Source organism: Corythoichthys intestinalis, chromosome 19 (genome assembly GCF_030265065.1).
Source record: "Corythoichthys intestinalis isolate RoL2023-P3 chromosome 19, ASM3026506v1, whole genome shotgun sequence".
NCBI lineage: Eukaryota > Metazoa > Chordata > Actinopteri > Syngnathiformes > Syngnathidae > Corythoichthys > Corythoichthys intestinalis.
The window spans coordinates 34,468,947-34,491,344 of record NC_080413.1 but is presented as its reverse complement, the minus strand read 5'-3'; the positions used below and the strand labels follow the sequence as shown (position 1 = coordinate 34,491,344).

Sequence of the window (22,398 nt, the reverse complement as noted above, 5' to 3'; positions counted from 1 at the left end):
TCGTAGAATATCTTGGAATAATTTTCTGACCAATGTATCGATAATCGTGGTATTGCCATATCGTGAGATCCTCGTTATCGTGAGCTTTGTATCGAAAATTGTTTCATATCGTTAGGTACCAAGAGGTCCTCACCCCTATCAGGCACTGTAAAATAAGTGCCAACGTTTACTGTAGAGCTGGACTCCATTTTAGTCTCTCAGGCATGTTGAGGTGGCCACCAAACAGAGGAACGGGTACTCTGATTTCATCTTGGCCAGCCATCGATCAAATCCGCCTGAGCCCAATCTAGCTTTATGGTCCTCCTAATTGAAACCATGCCTCATAGGATGCTCTGTCTTTTGATTCCCACAATAATGATGAGAGAAATAACAAGTGACTACCGTTTCTAAATCAAGAAAAACATTAGTCTGTGGCCACTCCTACTATCAACGATTAGACATAGAAAGTGGAGATGTTTGTGAAAAAAAACTAATGTCTCTGGGTTTTGCATCAATCAAGACTTGCTGTAAGACCAAGGGCATTGCAGCTGTCACCGTTTGTACATATGATATACCGGCAGATACCACAAAGGGACAGGTGCTGCGTATTAGTGCCACAACCCTGCGGTCAATAGACTTGTCACAGTATCACTATAAAATATGGCAATCTGACTTGTAAATTTCCCAAGGAAATAGGGAGCTTTCCTGAGGAAATGGAGGAGGCACAGTGGGAGAAGACAAATTATTGTGCTTCAGGTGGACAGACTCCCAAGACAGATCAGAATCATTGGAATGTCTTTGAAAGCTGACCTTTTACATCCCCACTGTCTCTTCTGGCTATTGCTTTGTGTTGAGTTTGTTCAAATATTAACCACAGATGGAAAATGTTGCATATTAGGCTTTGACATTTAAGTTTTATTGTTTTTGTCAGGGACGGATATTATTCCAAACTACGAGTTGGCCTTTGAACTCCCCAAGTTACACGATGTCGTTTTTATTTTGGGACATGATTAGCACTTACAAATCAATTGATATTTTAACCAAATACAAATGTTAAAGTCATTAGTTATTGTATGCTACGTTATAAACAATGTATGCTAACTCTTTTGTAAGGTACAAGTTTCCCTTTGCAAATGCTTGACTTGCCTAATCTCATGGGTTTTGAGTTACGTTTGGGAGAGAGAATGAGAGTGTAAGTGAGCAGGTTGCTTCACTGGATCTTTCCTTGCTTGTTTAGCTCTTCAGATAAATCCCCAAAGACATGCATGGCCTGTTCCCCCCACAGAGCACAGCCTCATTAGGATGTGTTGTACAAACATTGGAATGCTGACTGGCTGAGGGTGCAATAAGGTCCTTCCCTCCTAGGGACACATGTTTCTTACTGTGGAATGACCCTGCAGTTCTGTACCTTGTCAAATTGCATTTGGCTCATTTGCCGTTCAGCCCAAAGGTTGCACTCCCAAACCAAACCACATGTACCCTATCTGAGGGGGAAGGTCCTCAGAACGATGAGGCAGGAGTGAAAGTCACAAATATGACGAAAAAGTACAGAACCTACCCTTGAAAATGCAAACAACCAGAATAACAAAAAGGCCCGGTAGGAATTTCTTTTCAGTTATGAGATGACCCTCAAAATGCTGACACCAAATTGTATTGTTTGATCAGATTAAAATAGCAAAGAAAGGATCTGTTTATGATCCCCAACGTAAAAGCTCATCGGTGAAACTTAGCTATGTGCTGGCTTGAGCTTGCGTAGCTTCTTCTGAGGCAGGTTTATTCATTGTCATTAATAAACAACATGACGCAGCAACAGAATGTAATCAGAGGTCCACAGAAACATTTTCCTGGCAATAAAAGAAAGATATGACCTAGTTGATTTTCCGTATCCTTCACCAACAGTAGGACAATGACCAAAAACACTGTAAAAATACAAAGGATCAGGGATGAAGAATCAGGGGAAAGATATGAATGAACAAATTTGATTTGATTCATGTAACTGATATTTTTAATCAGCAAAGCACATTCAGACAATGTGTCTGCATAGGCAGAGTTTGACTTTTGTGGGAATGGGGTAAAAAACATGTTGATGACCCCGAAACGCAGTGTCAGCAATAAAAATTGTTCGTGTTCCATCCTTGGTTCAAGTTCAGGTGTTGTTGTTTTTGAAAGCTTAGGTTTAAAGAAATTAAACTAAATATTAAAGATGCACCGATACCAATACTAGTATCGGCAGGGGGCGCCGATCCGGCCCAAAATGGTGGTATCGGTATCGGCAAGTACCAACAAAGACGGCGCCGATACCATTTACCGGTCCATTATTATAACATTTGACCGCAGCCTTTGTTTTTTTCTCCTGGCGCTCACTACACTTTGTCTCTGTGTTGTGTGATGACACGTGAACACCAAACAGCTATCGCTATTGGCCTGCTCCAGACCAATGAGAACGGGCCAATAGCCACTTCTGACCAATGACCTGGCCGACATGGCGACATGGCCGACATGGCGGCGGTCGGGAAATATTTCAAAATAGAAATCCCGTCAATTAAAATCAATGGCTGCGTGCAAGATTTGCGGCCTGAAAGTTTTGAGATGTGGAGTTAAATCGGCCAGTTTCAATACCTCGAACCTGATAAAACATGTGAAGACGAAACGTGAACGGACACAACGAGTTTGAGCCTGCAAGAGCAGGACTGCTATCCAGAGGAAGGACGCTGGACAGGTGCAACAATCTCTGGTCAGTTCACTACGTCTACTTTACTTTTATTGTCTTTTACTGAAAGAAATGCTGCAGTAATTTGGGAACTGTTTCCAAAGTAGGGTTGCCACCTTTCAGAAATAGAAATAAGGGACCAACCCCCCCCCCCCCCCCCCCGGAAAAAGGAGGCTGATAGAGAGACGGGATGCTGTGGTCAATTATTATTACTTATAATTGTTAGCGTCCGCAAATGCGGAAACAAAGTTGGACCTCGAAGCGGACAACAAGCGGGGGATAAGTACAAGGGTTTAATGATTGCAAACAAAAAATAACACGCGATCGCGGGATAGTAGAAATAACAAAAGGAGTCCGTGACAGCAGGTCGACGGAGCTCAATACTACAAACTCGAAGGTTAACTAAGACGATAGGCAGCGAGCCAAAAAGCCAAAATAAAAACACTCAAATACCTGCACAGGGTAGAGGTTACAAACGAGTGCAGCACACTAACAGAAAAAAACCAATGCAGGGGCGTAACAAGCAAATGTAGCGAGACTATAGTGTGAGATGTCAAATGGCGATCAGCAAAGCAAATATCTCGGCAGCCTTCTCTGAGCTCACCCGTGCTTAAATGCTGCGTTGATGAGCCCGCGTTGGATTCAGGTGCGACGTCAGGAACGCCCCCACTGACAGCCCAGCAACAAAACACAATCTAACCAGCAGCAGAATGTGACAATAATGTCATGAAAGTTGCACTGTTTGGCCTTTGAGAGGTTTAAAAAAAGTTTACTCAGTTCATTCATAGTTTATTATTATGAACTTATTTTTACTTTCTTACTGTTGGGCTAGTATTATACTTTGTACTATTCTTTTTCCTATTTTGCAAAGGTAAGCAACAGCCTGACAAAGCCTTGATAGCAATGATTTCACATCCAATTATGTAGCTCTTAGGGGAAAAAGAAAAAAAAAAAGAAAAAAAAGAAAAAAAAATATATATATATATATATATATATATATATATATATATATATAATCGGGGTGGTATCGGTATGGTATCGGTATCGGCCGATACTGCACAGCCAGGTATCGGTATCGGGGCCAAAAAATGGTATCGGTGCAACACTACTAAATATCCATCTTGCCTCCTCCCTCAGGTGTAGTTTTGGCTAGGCAAAGCAAAGGACAGTCTCTAAGGCATTAGTCACGTGATCTGTTCCAAAAATATTTTTGAGCCATTATGAAATACTTTGTAGGATTCTTGTTCATTTCTTTCATGTTTGTTGTTTGTATTATTGCTTTACAACTTTTATAGACAACATTTTACCGGCTAGGTCTTTATTTTAAGGGGTAAGTTCAGAATTTTTGACATTTGGCTTAATCTCCGAGCGGGGGTTTGATTAGTCGATGGAGTTCATTTTAACAAATTTTGTGCAGCCTGTCGGAAATTTGATAGTTTCAGAGTTCCGGTGTGGCTAAGCTAGCACGAGTCAATAGCGTACCGCACGAGTGCTATTTTTAGACCACAAGGCAGCGCGACGTTACCATCGTAAACCAGAAGGGGATCAGCTAGCAGACGACTCATGCTGATACTGCTTGTTTTCTGCCGATTTTCTCTCAAAAAATAACGTACCGAGTAAACACTGCTGCTATGGAACTCGTAGAAACTAATCTAGACATTACGACCGTCCATATATGAAGGATGTTTTCTTCATCTGTTTCCCCAAGTCAAAAACTCAAAAGGATAATGTGAACGGTGAACTTGTGCGGACGTCGAAAAGACCAATTTAACAACAGCAAGGTGAACCCATTCACCTTCATATGTTGTAAAAATTTTGTTGGGGGCCACGGTCCTACAGATGACAATCTTGATCCATTGCCTGCCGTAGCCTGCCAGAAAGAGGTAAGCCATTTTGATATTTTTTAAAGATGCGAGATAATATCGGTTAAAGATAATTATCGGCCGGTAATGGCAATTATGACATCACACAGATAATCCAGATTTTAAAAAATTCAACCGATAATCCAATCTGATAATAATATACTTGATTTAGTCTCCAAATGTGTGCAATCGATGCAGTTTTGTCCAGTTCTGCATCGCCGCCTTAACCCCTCACCCCCTCTGAAGCCCGTCACATGAGTGACGTCACATGAAATGCTCGATATCATGGCGGCTCCGTCACAAGTGTGCGATTACCTTTCTGTGTGTGAAACAGAAGTTCCATGAGGCAGAAAGAAAGCGTTCTCAATCAACACCACTAACCTGATCAGCCATTTAAAGCTGCATCACAATAGCCACGTTTACATGCTGACTTTTATTCATACCGATTCAAATCATTCCGAATGGAAATTTCAGATCAGCTGTTTACATGTCACTTCATCTATTCCGATCCAGCGTTTACATGTGTCTGCCTTTATTCCGAAAGGACGTTTGACAACTGCCGTCTGACATGCGCAGATTAATCAAAACAAAGCGTCACGTTGCAACACATGGAGATCGATCGTCAGATCAGCTGCTGTTTTAACTTTTCGAGTGGAAACAAAACTTCAGAATGACACGGCGTTCATTTAAAAAGTTGTGTGGGCTGGTGGAGGGATTCATGGATATAAACTTTCCGCCGGACTCCAATTAGGTGCGCTGTGCGTGTGCTTGGAAGTAGAGCAGGGCGGTAAACCGAAAATTTACCGTTACCGAAATTCTTCACAATGACCGACGTAATTTTGACCATGTCGGTAAATTCGGTAATTTAATAAAAGAAGAAAATATAGTCTTTTCATCCTGCTTTGACTCTGTGTTGTTCGGCTATGTTCATTCCCCTTTAAGAAAGCAGACAGTGTGCTTACGTTTGGAGTCACATGGTTTTCAGGAAGCCAATCAAACAGAAGCCCGGAAGGCTAACGCTAGCTGCTAACGCTAGCGGCTAACGCTACAAATAAACGGGATGAAGTCGGGCTTAAGTTAGCTTCGCCAAACTTTCACCAGACATTAAGTAAACTCTTGACGGGTTCCAGATAGGGATGGAAAAACCGAGGCTTTCTGAAACAATGAACCTCTTTTATGACAATTGCCCTAAATTGAATCACTGTTTGACACACTGCAAGAGCCCCATCTACTGGATAAACAGTGCACGTTTCTTTTTAAAAGTAAAGTTGACAAATTGCCTCAGCATTACATACAGGGTGACCCAAAAAAATAGTTTACACTCAGTTGACTGCTTGTTTAAAAGCCATTGAAACATATCTAAATAGGTTGTCATGCTTAAGTGATTCATTAAGGTCACTCAGTGCAGCTGATAATCTCTCGTCTCTACAATTCCTGTGCTTCTGCTGAAAATGAAGAAAACTTTAGCTGTACCTGAATTGCTGCGTGCCGGTCTGACACCTACTGAGATTGCAGCCAATCTGAGAATATCCAGATGTGCAGTCTACAAAGTTAAAAAGAAGCTGAAAGATACTGGAACAGCCTCACGAAAACCTGGGTCTGGAAGTGCCGATCTGTGCGGACCAAAAAGTTGATTGACAAGGTGATATGTGGCCACCCCAGAGTCCAGATCTCAATCCCCTGAATTATAGCACATGGGCAACTGTGGAGGACAGTGCCTGTAAGAAGCCAAAAACTTCTGTGGCAGCCTTGGAGAGGTCCATTGTTAGATCTTGGGAAAAGATTACAGCATCCTACATAAAGAAGACCTGTCAAGCGTTCCGCAGGCGCCTGGAGGCTGTTGTGACACTTAAGGGAGGACACATTGAAAAATAGAGTGTACTGTACATGTTCTTTACAATAATGTATAATTTGTGTTTCAATTCTAATTCTAAGCTGAATAAACATGGCATTTAAGTTGTATTATGGCAGTGTAAACTTTTTTTTGGGGTCACCCTGTATCTTCAATAGAATTAAGTGGATGTCGTCTATTTCAACCAGGAGATTGTGTCGTCATTAAGTGTGATGTGATTTGTGAAACAAATACTAGGCTACCACTAGCGGGAAGGCTAAAGCTAATAGTAAACAAATGGAAAGCATAGTACGGGGTTTGCGACGTTTTTGACAAGCAGCCGCTGGCTCGGTTTCGGGCAGCGAGCCCCCACTCATCTCCGGTTCAACTCATTAAGCACCTAAATAAAGAAAAAATTGCTTTCAGATAATGTTTTCAACCATATCTATTCTTGAATAAAGAACGTTTCTTACAAACACATTTTTTAAGGATTAAATATAATAATCTATTGCTTAAAATAAGGCTGTTAAGCTTATTTTCAGAGTTATTTTTCTTATTTCAAGAAATCTGAGTGAAATTTATTTGAGACACTGGCAGATAATTTCACATATTTCCAATAGATTTACACCTAAAACAAGGGAATTTTAACTAGTTTTAAGGAGGTGTGTTTTTGCAGTGCAGTAATGATATATATGTTAGGAATGACTTAGTTTTAAAGGCGTTTTTGTGCAACTTTGGTATTTACTTAGTAAGTAATCGTTGCCAAAAGTTTACCATTACACAATGTCAGACAATATGTCATTGTTTAGATGTTGGAACTCACTACTTGTTCACATTTGATATGGAAAAAAGAGCGATAAATTCTATGTTTGCACAGTAATATTTGCTCTTGTGTATACTTTAAAATTTTAAGTATATCTTTTAATTGAATTATCGGCTTGACATTATCGGTTATCGGCTGGAACGAGGAGGCAATTATCGATTATCGGTATCGGTTGAAAAACGTATTATCGTGCATCACTAATATTTTTACTTATTTTTTAGCTTGGCGTTTTGCAGCGCTGCATCTGTCTGACAATGAATGACCTGAAAAAAAATTGTATCTGACTGCCACTGTTGTTCGGACCTGTGTAGCCAATAGTCAGATTGCCTCACACATCAATCTTGATATTTATGAACAAATGTTATATTTAGTTGTTGAGAATTGGGAATTGAGAATTTATTGTTGAGAACTAAGGCCTCACCTACAGTGACAAGTCATTACCAGTAAGAGTTAACAGAGTTTTTGTAAAGTTTTGTAAAGAATTTTGGTTTATTGTTGCACATTGAACATATTGTGAGGCGCAAGAGAAAACCACCAACACCACAGTCATTCGCAACCACTCCAATGTCAAAAAGAAGGAAAGTGGTGGACTTGGCAAATACTGTTCTTGACGCAGCAAACATCTTGTTGGATCTCTATATGAAGTCACCTCTCGATGTTACTGACACAGAAGAAAATAAAAGTGTTCAAAGATATTGTTTGATGATGTAAATTTGATTGTTATATACATTACAGTAAGTGATATTACACTATTTTGATATTTGAATATTTGTTCTATCAAACAACAAATCAGTATTAAACTTAATAATAAATTGGCCCTCTAAATATACACTTTTTCAAAACATCCTCATGTTTAATAACATCAAAATAAGGTGTAGTGAAGCACTGTAGATTTCAGTAATCACACATTTTATGGCCACTGAAGTTATACATAAAACACCAGTGAATAAAGAATATTTCATTCGCATTTAAGAGGTCTAGATAAGGAATTATCTTGAAATATGCTGTTATAATAACAACACAGAATATTTAAGGTAATTCCTTGTCTAGTCCACTTAGATTAGAATTAATTATGTACAGTACATTTGTAGGGCATATGGTGGTGGTAAAGGATAGGTCTTTGAAACAGGAGAATGTCAGTATCAGTGGTGTAAGGCAATGTTATAAAGAAAAAAACAAAAAAATGGTGTTTATAAAAAGCTATCTCTTCATCAGGTAGGCTCCTTTTCCCGTCTTTTTCAGCCCTCTACACTCAAGCCATCTCTTTGTAGTATTTGATACACTGCCGATTTTGCTGGTTTTCCCACTTGCAAGCCATGTAGAGGTCTGTAATTTGTATCATAAGTTCTTTTCAACTGTGAGGGACGGAATCTAATACAAAAATCCCAAAAATCACATTGTATAGTTTTTAAATAATAAATTTGTATTTAACTGCATGAAATAAGTATTTGATACATTACCAACTAGTAAATAATTCGGCTCTTAGTTCTTTTTTAAGAACCCCTCCTGCTGTATCAAATACTTGTTCTCCCCACTGTATTAAGTTCGATTTTTGTGATGTATCAAATACTTATTTCATGTAATCAAATGCAAATTTATTATTTAAAAATCATACGTGATTTTCTGTTTTTTTGTATTAGATTCCGTCCCTCACAGTTGAAGAGAACTTATGATACAAATTACAGACCTCTACATGCTTTGCAAGTGGGAAAACCAGCAAAATCGGCAGTGTATCAAATACTTGTTCTCCCCACTGTATTTATGTTCTTCCACCATCTTTACATGTGAATTTGGCACCAGGGACATCATTTTCGGACAGAATTATAGGGTCAGCTCATTAGACATCTCATTCCTACACTATTCACATGCGTTGAGCATTAGCAACATGGGCGAGTTTGACCCCCCCCCCCGCAACAGTTGCTAGCTTCATAAATATTAATGAGCAAAGGTGACGTGTTACGTGGGGTCCGCTATAGTGCCTGCATAGCATGCCAATTGAAAACTACATATGCATGCAGGAGAATCACTGATGATGCAATCATTTGCAATCAAGTCTGTATTAAAAATACTTCCAGACAACAGAGACGTTAAGTTCTTTCTTAGCACCTACACCACATATTGTTGACGAATACTCGAAGTGCCTGTGGCCTGGCTACCGGTAGACGTTTCACCATTATCCGACTCATCCAGCCCGTTCACTTGTAGCGGTAGCGTAACAGTTGATAGCAACATGCTTCTCTTGGTTTGATTTTCTGATAGCCATGTGACTTCACATGTAAGCACACTGGCTCTACTTTTTAAGGAGGAATGAGCATAGCCCAACAACACATCGTCAAAGCGGGCTGAAAAGACTCGTTTAATTTAACGACATGGTCAAAATTGCGTCGGTCATCGTGAATCATCTCGGGAACTGTAAATTTTCAGTATACCGCGTTTCTCAAAGGTCAACATCAAAGTTGGAGGTTTGATTTATAGACAACAGCTGTGAGGATCAGTTTAGTCGTTGCATGCGACGAGCAGGAAAAGTACTGCTAATGGCACAAAGTAAGAAATAAATAAATTAAAGCCCAAACGATAGCAGTGAAAATCCCATCACTTGAAATATAACTTTCAATGACAAAATATTTGCTGTACAGTGGCTCTTGTTATACTGGACAATATATGTGACCTGAGATTATAAAAATGAGTCAGACGTCACACAGAGCTTGAAAAATTTGAAATTCACATTTCATCATTAAACATTTGATAAGTACCTCATCAATTCAAAGTTAAAATATCATGAAATAAACATTACAAAGCATTAAAAATAATTGCATTTAGTAATTAAGTTCCTAAACCGATCCTTCAGAAATGATCTCAAATTGTTACATAACAACCACTGATTTCCTTACATTTTTTTGAAATATGCACACAGAGAATCCCAACATATAATCAGTAAAAATCTGAGGATTTCCTTTGGCTAATTTCATACAAATTTGAAATAGTTCTACGTTGCTATGAGCTTAATTTAGCCAGTGAATGCATCACGATTTTCCACAATATGCTAAATAATTATGCATGGCTTAAATTGAGAAAAATCTATGTGGCTGAAATGGTCTAAATTTGGGAGCCAGACTACATCTGTTTAAGATGCAAATTATTAGTCAATGCTGTTTTATCTGCAAAAGCATAAAAAAGATTGACGTTAGATTGCACAATAGGCACTTTGCACATAACGCCAAGATGTCATAAGCATTTTTGGTCAATACAGCTTTAGCCTAAAGGTTTATAGCAAAATGACACCAATATTGGTGTACCATTAAAGAAAACTGCGGTGGATGTGGCCAGTGAAATAAAATAAATTTGACACCCCTGGACTAAACAAAACTGCTGTTGTTGTGGAGTTTTGTTTACAACACTGCGCCCAAGTGGCTGTTTTGCATTATGTAAAAACCTAAGACCTAAACCAGGTGAAAAATATACAGTGTATCACAAAAGTGACTACACCTCTCGCATTTCTGCAGATATTTAAGTATGTCTTTTCATGGGACAACACTGGCTAAATGACACTCTGACACAATGAAAAGTAGTCTGTTTGCAGCTTATATAATAGAGTTAATTTATTTTCCCCTCAAAATAACTCAAAATATAGCCATTAATACTGTATCTAAACCCCTGGCAAAAAAAGTGAGTACACCCCTTTGAAAAAACGTACATCCCTAAATGTCCAAATTGAGTACTGCTTGTCACTTTCCCTCCAAAATGTCATATGACTCGTTACAGGAGTTACAGGAGTGCTGTCAGCTATGCTGCAGAGATTGAAGAGGTGGGGTGGGGGGGGGGGGTGTCATATCCACCACCATGCTTGACTGTAGGTATGACACACTTATCTTTGTACTCCTCACCTGGTGGCCGCTATACATGCTTGAGACCATCAGAACCAAACAAATTAATCTTCGTCTCATCAGACCATAGGACAAGGTTCTAGTAATCCATGTGCTTTGTTGACATGTCTTCAGCAAACTGTTTGCGGGCTTTCTTGTGTACCGTCTTCAGAAGAGGCTTCCTCCTAGGGTGACAGCCATGCACACCAATTTGATGTGGAGTACGGCGTATGGTCTGAGCACTAACAGGCTGACCCCCCACCTGTTCAATCTCTGCAGCAATGCTGACAGCACTCCTGTAACGCGTCACGTGACATTTTGGAGGGAAAATGACAAGCAGTACTCAATTTGGACATTTAGGAATGTACGTAGTTTCTGTGACTCACTTTTGTTGCCAGGAGTTTAGATATTAATGGCTATATTTTGAGTTATTTTGAGGGGAAAATAAATGAACTCTATTATATAGGCTGCACACAGACTACTTTTCATTGTGTCAAAGTGTCATTTTGTCAGTGTTGTCCCATGAAAAGATATACTTAAATATCTGCAGAAATGCGAGGGGTGTACTCACTTTTGTGATACACTGTAGGCATTGTAGTAAATGATTTTATTGCAGTAAAGATTCTAACCCTTAGTGGTATTACCGTTATGTCGTTTTCACACATTATTCATTTAATACCTTACAAATACCATTACTATTACTTTCAATGGGGGGAAAATTGTGTCCGAAGCCCCTGAATCTGTCACATTGCCTGCATATACACGTCAGCAAATGTTTAACTCTATTTCAACCAAGAAATAGTTACGGTGTATGAAATTTGAGAAAAAATGTATGTCAACGTACAAACAAGCCAATAATAATGTGGTGTTTTCAAAGCCAAACATTATCCCCAAAGTCCACTGACCCATTTACTCTAAGCTTAGCATTTTCCAATTATGTATCTTAACAGTTGTTAAAAGTTCAGAAGGTGCTGGTCATGTTCATATGATTTTGAGAAGCAATAAGTAGGAGATTTGTCCACTAATGCTCTTAAGAAAAATAATTCAAGAATAATTCATTATAATACATCCACTTTCAAGGTTATAAAATTGTAAGCAACAAAATATACATTTGAAACCCACTTAGAGTGGGGCAAATAAGTATTTAGTCAACCACTAATTGTGCAAGGTTTCCCTCTTGAAAATATTAGAGAGGCCTGTAATTGTCAACATGGGTAAACCTCAACCATGAGTAGGTCATTTACTAGGTCCCCCGTGTGGTTCTGGGATTTTTGCTCCCCGTTCTTGTTATCATTTTGACGCCACGGGGTGAGGAGGGAATTGAAAGTCCGTGTTGCCCAACGACAGCCCCAAAACATCACTGCTCGCAAGGAGATCTGCATGGAGGAATGGGCCAAAATACCAGCAACAGTGTGTGAAAAGCTTGTGAAGAGATACAGAAAACGTTTGGTCTCCGTTATTGCCAACAAAGGGTACATAACAAAGTATTGAGATGAACTTTTGGAATAGACCAAATACTTATTTTCCACCATGATTTGCAAATAAATTCTTTAAAAATCAAACAATGTGATTTTCTGTTTTTTTGTTCACATTCTGTCTCTCATGGTTGAGGTTTAACCACGTTGACAATTACAGGCCTCTCTAATATTTTCAAGTGGAAGAACTTGCACAATTAGTGGTTGACTAAATACTTATTTCCACCACTGTATTTCAAATAACTTATGAAAGGTGTGCGAAGGCTATCTTTTAATTAATGCATTTGTTACTTTATTTGTTCAGTATATTGTCTGAAGCATAGCATGCGTAAGGGTGTGGAGGAAATATGTACCGTTACACTGTACAACAAAGGCTGTCCCAAACGACTAATTTTCTCCTGATCACCCGACGTCACAAATCCATGCACGCGACAATAAAACGCAGCCGTGAAAATTATCATCCTCGTTTTCATTTACCGTGCGATAAATGGACTCATTGCGACAGGCTTAGCAATTTCAATAAAACATATAGTTAGTTCGTTAGATTCACTTACAATCTACCAGCTTGTAATAGACTCCTGTCGTCCTCCAAAATTACAACTGGGTGACGGCGCTATAGGTGTTCATTTACGGCCGACGTGAAGCCAAGCTTGGCATTGAAGAGACAGGACACAACACTGTATCCTCCTTTGTTCTGTTGAAATAATTAAATGTTTTGGCCACTCTGGTGTGCTTTTTTTGGCTATGTGCCGCTTTCCCCGCTTGCATACCAAGCGTCTGACATTTAAAAAAAATCTCCCGAACCAACCCCCCCACCCCCTAAAAAATTTTCTCCTCGGATCTACACAATTCACGTAGGTTACTCTTTTTTACTTCAAAACGGCGAATTTCGCCGAAAGGTGAGAGATTTGCATGCCTGTTCTTGATTACTTATGTCTTTTTACTAGTTCATTCAATGCAATACTTTAGAGAGTTATGGTACAGATCATTTACATCTAAAATAATAGTAATAAGTTGTGTAGGCTTGTCTGAAATTCATTATGATCTCAAACTTCATATATTCTTTTTTACAAACACTTCTCTTCTGGTACACACTTACCGGCATGTGAGTCTGTAGTAAAGGACACATCAAAATAACACAGTGTATGGAGGAACAAATGATATATGTTTTTCTTTATATATTAAAATTAAAAAATTAAAAAATATATAAGTGACGCAATAAAGCTGCAAAAAGTGAACCGTGTTAAAGTGAGGGACAGTTATACTGTGAGGCATCATCATTAAATCATGTCCTAAATTGTTAAGAAATGCACGTTTTCATCAGTCTTTTGTAAATATTTATAATTTGCAAGGATGCCTGCTAAGGTCTATTCAATTTGTACTGGGACTGTTAAAAATTTTGTAGAATGTACATTTTGGACAGGAGCATGGATGTAGGGCACATATGACGTCACAACTAGAAGCTTCGCTCTTATTTTTAAATCACAGCTGGTTCGCATGCTGCGGCTAAACGACGGTTCTTTGAGCTAATCCGAGGTACTTTGCGATTCAGTTTCACCATTTAATTTTCCAACACATAGCTTGAAAAAAGAGTTTTTTTCTTTTCACAGCAAAACGGTTTTGTTCATTACGCTTATTAGCTAATGTGCAATGTTAGCCTCAATGAGGAAGACACCTCTGTCCAAAACAGCTGTCTGCACAGCAGTGTGTTTATGTGTAAGACGAGCAAAGCGTTGTACTCACATTCATGGAGACACATCACGAAAAGCTCTCGAGACCGATGGGGAAATTATACCTCGTCCTCCAGGAAAGTAGTTGCCGGATGGAACCACTGAGGTACCTACTTTCCAGGCATCAACACCACGCTGGAGTGGGCTGGCCAGCAGCTGTACGGATATCATAAAAGCTAAGATGTCAGAAGTGGAGGGAGCGGCGTCAGTACATGACGGCCATCTTGCATCGGGAGCCTTGCATACCTGACAACCTGAGGCCATTGGCAATCTTACAAATAGTGGCGTATGCCCGTACAAATTGGTGGCTAATCTTACAACGTTTTATATAGCGTGCAAAATGAAACAAAAATAAACTCAATTTTTAAAACAATATGGATTTATTGGTAATATTGTCACATATAACCTGGTGCAATCCATATCTTCAGCTACATCATGATCACTAAAATTTAACAGTGACTTTTGTTATAATTGTAGGTACCGGTAGCACTTTTGGCAATTTCTGTCATGTCTTTTGATGGCTGCACTTAATGGCACTTTAGCTCGCAATTCAGTTTGACTTGAAGGTAGTTTGTTAGTGTGTCCAATTATAAATTAAAAAGGTCAGTTGATAAAATTAACTTACCGATGTAATCTTTGAGTCAGGGAACATTTCTTTTGCTAATTCTGAGAAGTGATCAGCAATAGTTGCAGGCAAATTGTGTTCGGCAACAAATTGGCAGAATAAAATCTCCGCTTTCGTCACTTTTCATTCTGCAGACTGCATCTTTATGACCAGTGTTGTTAATCTTAGTTTAAAAAAGTAATTAATTACGGTTACAAATTACTTCTCCCAAAAAGTAATTGAGTTAGTAACTCAGTTACCTGAATGTAAGCGTAATTAGTAACTTGGCAAAGTAACCGGTGTTACCTTTCATGGTTTTTTTTAATTTAAAAAAAAAGAAGTAACCTTTGCCATGTTTGGAAGTCATTTAATGTTGTGAATCAACCATTTAAATTGTTAAAATTGCTCCCGTTTTTACATTAGTTCCCCTCTGTCTACTTTCGAAATGTGAAAGTTTCAAACCGTTTCATCATTTAAAGATAGATTCAAGTCAAGATTTTGACGATTTAGGAGTATTATAGATAAAAGGTTACTTAGGTTCGCTAGGAAGGTTCATTACAACAGAGCCTCTCTGAGAAGTCTACTGCTTTAAGATGGCGGCTGTTTACCAACGCCGGCAAGTGTATAATTTCGCATCCAGTTCATATAAATGTGATATCTAGCGTAGCATCATGTGGGCGTAGTTTGTAGGCTGTAGGCTACAGTCAGGCATTATTGGAACCACCTAGCCTAGCATCGCATTTGCAACGGCGTCACAACTCCATTCAACCATTCATTCAACCAACCTAGTAACGCACATTGTCTCATTGCCGAAACGGTGACAAAACCCGAACGGAGAAAAAAAACGTAATGCACGAAAAACGTACAGATTTTGAAAGTACGGCGTACACATTTAAAAATCAGTGCTCACTTGTACAAATTACGCCGAAACCGTACAACTTGACAGTCACTTCTACAGTTTAGTGCATTGCAGCGGATGCAAGGTGAGTGATTTTATCTGCTAAAATACTCATAACTCACTGAATTCTCAAATGATTTGCAAACTTTATGCTGTATTAGAAACTTTATTAACGTGGCTATGATCGTGGTCAACTTAAAAAATGTTTTATATTTATTAAAAATGCATTCAAATTGCTTCATCGCTCCTTTAACATTATGTTTAGAGAATGGCCCCGACGCACAATGGCCAACAAGTAACGACGCCAGTCCCCAATGGCTCAAAGCACACATTTTCTATCTAGCCTGATAATACAATATATCTGTACAGCTGTATACTGAGTTTGCTTGCATCCTCGCTATATATACAAAGATGTTAATAAGGGCAAAACTTTATGCGTTGACTCTACCGCCATATTGGATGTGTCCAAACTTCTTTTGGCGAGTGGTGTTTGTGGCTTGCACAATTCCCAAGGCAGGCTGCTTCATTGACATCACAAATGAACGTAGCTTCATTTGGAAGCAATTTGAGTTTGAGTCTTGGGGACGAGTTTCACATTTAAGTTTATATACGTATTCCACCGTCCAGTAAAGTGGTGGTGACAGTTTGAGTCTTGTCCACCAGAGGACGTCATTTGTCATAAATTATCCAAATGCCTTCAAATGAGGATGGACGCTCAGGAGCTCACGTGCAAAATAATGAATGACACCCTTGTCATTAGTGACGACTCGACTACAGCACGTGGAGCAGTTTAGGAAGCAAAAGAGAAGTGTGGAACAAAATCTCAACAACAAATTCCAACTCTACTTCCTGCGTAACAGCTAAATCATTGTCAGTGACCAGATAGGTTGCCAGGATTAACAGTGTGAAAGTTGTCCATTACTACCTGCCCGAGGTCATGCAAGCACTGTCTGGCCTCTGAACCCTCTCAGTGGAAAAGAAGGCTCGGACAACGTCAACAGCAATCAGTATGAAGACTAAACTAATGCCATGTAGATTTGTACTGTGCACGGTAATCTGGTATAATAATTCGTATCGGGTCATCTTTAAAACTCATAAAACCTTTCCTCAGGTCAACCATGTTGCAGGAGAGACTTTCTGGACTTGCTCTCATAGAGCACAATGTGAAAGGTCTTTGGATCTGGACAACCTTGTGACTGCTTTTAGCACAATTTTTAGAATCAGCATACCTGTGGCTACCCTGGGGCTGGGAGATTCAATGTCATGCTACTGCCATCCCCATGTGAACTTTGCACTAGCCAAGCCATATATTGTACTACTTATTTTATCTATTTTATATGTATTTATTTATTTATGTATTAAATATCATCTCCCAACGTTATTTTTCATTTTATATAGCCTTAAACATTGTTTCCCTATTTATTGTGCAAAAAAAAAAAAAAATTGTGGGTGGATTGGGAGCCCCAGAATTTTTTGCTTGGCGACAGGTGATTTTGCTGTCATTAGATTCTTCACCTGCGCATACACAAATATCATTCACAGCTAACAGCAAAGCCTGGCGGTTAGTAACAATGAAATATAACTAAATGTTTTTATTTCAGTCAGTATCAAAAATACAAACACAAATTGATGCCATTTTATTTTGGGACAAAATTTAAGTAGTTTAAAAACAGAAAACCAAAAATAAGTCAATACATATTGGTACAGAACACAAACCCTAGATCGGGGGTCGGCAACCCATGTTTTAAGAGCCGCATGTGGCTCTGTAGTGCTGCCCTAGAGCAGTGTTTTTCAACCAGTGTGCCGTGGCACACTGGTGTGCCGTGAGAGATCATCAGGTGTGCCGCGAGAAATTATCTAATGTCACATTTATTTATATATATATATATGTGTATATATTGAAATGTCCGTAACTGTGCGGGCCCTTGAAGGGGCCATCAGACTGCAGAGTGGTGACGTAGCGGGAAGCAAGCAAGGAGGGAGGGAGAACGGCGTGTGAGCGAAGTGAGCGGTCGCATGTTGGAGAGTTGCGGATGACACTGTTATTTTGTTTATTATTTTTCATTGTTGCCACAATAAAGTGGGAAAGTCATCACCGATTCCTCTCCTTTCAATTTCCCCATTCGGGGCTATTACAATATATTTTTTCACATCGTCGGGCGGAGTTACAGTAGGAAGGAAGGAAGGAGTAGGTAGAAAGTTCTCAGTCGGGTGCAGATGAGCGAAGTATTGGTCTGTCGCATTCAAAAACTGCTCGGATTTGTAGCCATCAACGACCTTGCTGTCCGCGACAATGTGGACCCCAGCACGTCTACTGCACATTATGTGGTTTGACTCGTCATGTGTCGATATACATGAAAGTGTCCTTTCTATTTTATCCATATGTGATGACCGACAATCCTCCCCCTGTGTTATATTTCAACACATTGTTGAGAACAGCAAGGTGGCTAATGGCTAAAAATCCGAGCAGTTCTTGAACGTGACACGAGCAGCACAGCGCCATGGTGGCAAGCAAGTTTAAACGTCATCTCCAAATGAACCCGTCGCTTCAAAACAAGTCAATGGACTATTTTGTGAAAACACAGAGGAACAGGCAACTTTTTTTTTTTTTTTTAATAAAAACTACGAAGGTAAATGAGAAAGCCCTCAAAGCCAGTTAACTTGTTTTTAAATCCAAAAAGTCCCACACCATGACAAAGACATTAATATTACCTGCCTGCAAAGCCATTGTCTGCGAGATGCTTTGCCCTGATGTGGTTAAAGACATTGCTCAAGTCCCCCTGTCTGATATTTCTGAGCTTTTTCAAGCCTAACTGCTATTTAAAAAAATAAATATATAAATAAAAACAAAGACTGAGAGCTGTTGAAGAATAAGGATATTGACTTTGTGCTCATCTAAACAGGCTCAAGTTTCTCACTGAGTAAGTATACATACTGAGAAATTATTTTATAATTAAATATACTGTCCAGAAAATAATTTCGGGACATTTGTAGTTTGTGGTGTGCCACGAGATTTATTCCAATGTAAAAACGTGCCATGAGTCAAAAAAGGTTGAAAAACACTGCCCTAGAGGCTCCCTGGAGCATTTTTTAAGAATTGAAAAAGATGCGTTAGGAAATATAATTTTTGTTTCGTTACGGTTCCCGTAGGAGGACAAAAGTGACACAAACATTCTTAACGTTTTCCAACGCTGTAAAAATGTGTAGAATAAATATTACATTTTAACATTTATGTCAACGAAAATTTGCGTCATAGCCTGCGAAGCAAGTTTCTATCAGCAGGGCGGGATGCCAGGCAGATGGCTATTGTGAACAAACCGGTGGCCGTGTGATGGGCCATGGATCCAAAAGGGAAAAACAGAAAAATAACTGAGGAGAACAGAGGATTCAATGTTGTTGTACCGAATCATTTGCATTCATTGCCCATGCGGAAGGATTGCATGAATGTTTACTTTGTGGCAAGAAGTTGTCAGTGAGAGAAAAAGTGCGATTGCATTACTTCTGAAAAACTTGGTGGAGCACAAAAATAGATTTAAGAAGTTGATTGCATCGCCAAACTCCACTACTGCTCCAAGTTTTGTTGCAACCCGTGAGATAATAAAGCATGGAAAACCGTTGACAGATGGTGAGTACATGAAGGAGACATTCAGCAACATATCAGAACACCTATTTGCAGACTTCAAAAACAAAACCAAGATAATACAGAAAAATCAAAGACATGTCCAGATAAGGGGCATGTTATGCACGTTCCATTTTGTTGTTTTTCGAAACCTAAAAATAAAAATGACATCGAAAATTGGATTTCTTTAATTTCAGGAAAGCAATGAACCAATTAATATTGCAATGAAGTTAAACTTGAGGTGGCATCATACAACAGAGTAGTCACGTGGCGCGTTGGATGCACTGCAGGGATAATAAACATTAAATCATGAAGGCTCATTATGTATTTTTAGCCAACTTAGTCATTTTGATAGTTGGTTAATATAGCTACTACAGATACGTACAACATGTGTTGCCTTCATTATAAGGCTTATACTGTATAAGGCGTTTAATATTTTGCGGCTCCAGACATATTTGGGTTTTTTTGTGGTTTTTTTGGTCCAATATGGCTCTTTCAACATTTTCGGTTGCTGACCCCTGCCCTAGGTAAATACTGGACTGTCTCAGAAAATTAGAATACACAATATTCTAATTTTCTGAGACAGTCCTGTATATTGTTCTATGTAAAGGACGTCAGCCAAGGTCGGCCCCCCACATTTTTACCACGCCAAATCTGGTCCCCTTTGCAAAAAGTTTGGACACCCCTGCTTTAAATGGTGGATTAATGTACAGGACTGTCTCAGAAAATTAGAATATTGTGTATTCTAATTTTCTGAGACAGTCCAGTATATTAATCAAGTGAGTAGACTTACACTTTTGCCCAACACGAATGATAAAGGCCCTGTAAAATAGAGTCCACAATAGATTTTCTGATTTGCCCCCCAATCCGAAAAAAAACGCAAAAAAAAAAAAAAAAACCTAAAAAAACCTAGTAAAGCTGATAAATTTGAATTAATAAAGACTTTGATAAAGATATGTAATGCAATGTAGAGTAGTGTACTGTAAATGCTTCAAAATGGGGACAAATTAGGCTGGCCTATGAGGTCTCAGACACTATAGGCCTATCCACTGACTGAGTTAAAACCACACACCCCGACTGTCAAGTGACAACTGTCAGTCAACTACCTCTACTACTTACAGCATGGAAAATGAATGCTGCTTTTTCTAGCTTGTTTCCTATGTCTAAGTAACTCAACTACCATGCTAAACATTTGCAGCTGTTTTGTCTTAGATTGAAAAACGCTATCCTTGTGTGACTCCAGTCATAGACCTTGGCATCTAAAATGCATGAAAACCAATGGCAACATATTAGTTACATAAATGTTATAGTAATCAGACGAACACACGATTGGTGGTTGCTTTCACCATTTGTTGACTTCCCACGATGGCCATCGACTGACTGAATACGAGGATACCCTCTTTGGGCGTACTTCTGATTAGTCATATTCTAATACGACTACCCTTAACTGAATTATCCTTAATAACACCCTTTGAGCCCGCTCTGCTTATCGTTCCAAACACCCCATATATGGCCTTCTCACACAGATATTATGGTTCACTGTCAGACAATATTTTGGTTCACTGGTACATAGACGTCATAATATATTGATGGGACACGGGATGCAGGGCCAACTCATAGGACTATCTCCGTCAAAGCTGACCGAGTGGAAACACAGACAAAGAGCTTTTTACTTTGAAAATTGTTGTGAATAAATGCTTAAATATCTGAATTCTTTATAGATATGGACGTAAAACAGTCTCGATTCTTGGTTAAAAGCAACAAAAAAAAAAACGGGCAGTTATCATTTATTTTACATCAATATGTTTAGTGCGGTGCTAGTCTTTAAGCCACTGTGGCACAGCCTTATCACAACAAAGAGCTTTTTACGTTGACATTTTTGGGAATAAAACCTTAAATCCCTGAATTCTTTATATCGACCTAAAACAGTCTCGATTCTTGGTTAAAAGCAAAAAAAAAAAAACAAACAAAAAAAAACGGGCAGTTAGCATTTATTTTACGTAAATATGTCAAAAGACTTGCAAACAGTCTGTACCCTCAGGCGATAAGACTGCTGAATTCACAAGTACACTGAAATTGCTGTTATGGTTATGCGGTCATTAGTATGCACTTGACACGGCGGGGGCGGGAATGGTTATGTAAATTTGTCAATATTTATTATTATTTATGGTGGGATTGTGGGGGCACTGGTGAACTGGGGACACTTTACCTTTATCTTGCTCTGCACCAAGCACTTTAATGGGAACTACCTCATAGTATTGTTAGAATGAAAAATAAACTCTGAATCTGAATCTCAAATGGGCTGCTTGTCTTTAAGCCACTGTTATCACAACAAAGAGCTTTTTACGTTGAAAATTTTGGGAATAAATGCTTAAATCCCTGAATTATTTATAGATATGGACTTAAAACAGTCTTGATTCTTGGTTAAAAGCAAAAAAAAAAAAATCCTTCCTTTTTGTATGCGGTACAGCTTCCATAATTTTTCAACCTAAATTTGGCGTTGGATCGCTGCATGTGTTGAATATAGGGCTGTCAAACGATTAAAATTTTTAATCGAGTTAATTACAGCTTAAAAATAAATTAATCGTAATTAATCGCAATTAATCGCATTTCAAACCATTTATATAATATGCCATATTTTTCGGTAACTTATTGTTGGAATGGAAGGATAAGACACAAGATGGATATATACTGGACTGTCTCAGAAAATTAGAATACACAATATTCTAATTTTCTGAGACAGTCCTGTACATTAATCCACCATTTAAAGCAGGGGTGTCCAAACTTTTTGCAAAGGGGACCAGATTTGGCGTGGTAAAAATGTGGGGGGCCGACCTTGGCTGACGTCCTTTACATAGAACAATATACAGGACTGTCTCAGAAAATTAGAATATTGTGTATTCTAATTTTCTGAGACAGTCCAGTATATTCAACATGCGGTACATAGGGACTGTATTTGTTTATTATAACAATAAATCAACAAGATGGCATTAACATTATTAAC

General features: G+C 38.8%; 1 protein-coding gene across 2 annotated transcripts in view; it reads right to left on the bottom strand.

Annotated features, from left to right (window-relative positions):
• disp1 (dispatched homolog 1 (Drosophila)) overlaps window positions 1–14,424 on the bottom strand; it is a 116,462-nt gene extending 102,038 nt beyond the window's left edge. Inside the window, exons 1-2 of one of the 2 annotated variants that reach the window (XM_057822749.1) lie at window positions 14,287–14,373; window positions 3,294–3,384 (exon numbers count right to left, since the gene is read on the bottom strand). The gene's annotated coding sequence lies outside the window, so the exon portion shown is untranslated. Of the gene's footprint in view, window positions 1–3,293; window positions 3,385–14,286 lie in introns of both variants that reach the window. The other variant, XM_057822746.1, reaches the window with a different exon arrangement.
• Between the last annotated feature and the right edge of the window lie 7,974 nt (window positions 14,425–22,398).